A 1343-nucleotide genomic window follows, 5' to 3' on the forward strand; every position below is an offset into this window, starting at 1 on the left:
AGAGCTCATATATTTGTCTTGTACTCATAGGAAGAACTTCTGAAAGTTTACTACTCCAGTAATAAATTATTTGCGATACGTTTTCTTTCTCAAAAGATTTCTCAAAAGAGTTCGTGAGGAAAGTGTGAGGAAAGGTAGTAAAAGATTTAAATTCTAAAGACTTTTTCTTAAATTCCTTAGAAAACATTATGTTAATTAGTTAGTTAGGATTTTAATAATTAAATTGAAATTAAAAATATATTATTTGAAAAAGAAATGCTCTTTCGTTTATTGAACTAAAAAACTGCTTTTATTCTATTTTGATTTGTTTTTTTTTTGAATGAGAATTATTAAAAATTTGTTAAAATATATGTTCCAATTGATTAAAAATTAACACATCACTCAATAAGTTGTGTGACTGACACACAGATGGCGCTGCCATTGTCAAATCCATATAACGTTTATAAAGTACCAACCTTCAAGAGACTATGTGTAAAATTTAATGACATTTCGATTAGTTAGAAAAAAGTAACAGTTACTTAAGTGAACCTACTTTTGTTATTTTCAAAACAATGGTTTCAAAACAATTTCGTGTGTTAATTAATCATTGCTTCCTGATGATATGCTTCGAATATGGCGAAGAAAAAAATTTAGTTACACCAAGACAATGCATCATATCACAAGTCAATAAAAACGATGGCAAAATAGCACAAATTACACTTCGAATTGCTTCCTCATCCACCGTATAGTCTAGATCTAGCCCCCAGCGACTACTGACTATTCGCTGATCTCAAAAAAATGCTCGCCGGTAAGAAATTCATCTCAAATGAAGAAGTAACTGCTGAAAATGAAGCCTATTTTGAGGTAGAAGACAAATCCTTCTACAACCACGGAATCGAGAAGTTAGAGAGGCGTTGGAATGATTGTATTGCCCTTGAAGGAGATTATATTGCAGAGTAAAATCGATTTTTAGCAGAATAAATTTGTTTTTTTTTAGTTAGATTTATTGAGTGACATGTTATTCATTTTAAAGTTTTGCATATACACCAATTTATATTACATTAAACATTAACTAAATAGTCAGAATCCTGTTAAAAGTTATATCCTTAAATTAGTCATTTCGTTCACAGAAAGGGAATAATCATTAAAAAACTGTTTTCGCATCTGCATAATAATTGCGTCATAAAAGTGCTTTAATGCAATTAATGAAGTAATAAAAATAGTAAAAAGTTGTCATAAAATAATGAACTCATTAAAAGGCCAATGTAGTAAAATAATCACAAAATATCAAAGCACACACGAGCATAAAATTTTCCTTGCATGCTCATAATTCTGCTCATAATGCTGGTATGTTTTGGCTGAGA

The sequence above is a fragment of the Teleopsis dalmanni genome, chromosome 1 (assembly GCF_002237135.1).
Source record: "Teleopsis dalmanni isolate 2A chromosome 1, ASM223713v2, whole genome shotgun sequence".
Taxonomy (NCBI): Eukaryota; Metazoa; Arthropoda; class Insecta; order Diptera; family Diopsidae; genus Teleopsis; species Teleopsis dalmanni.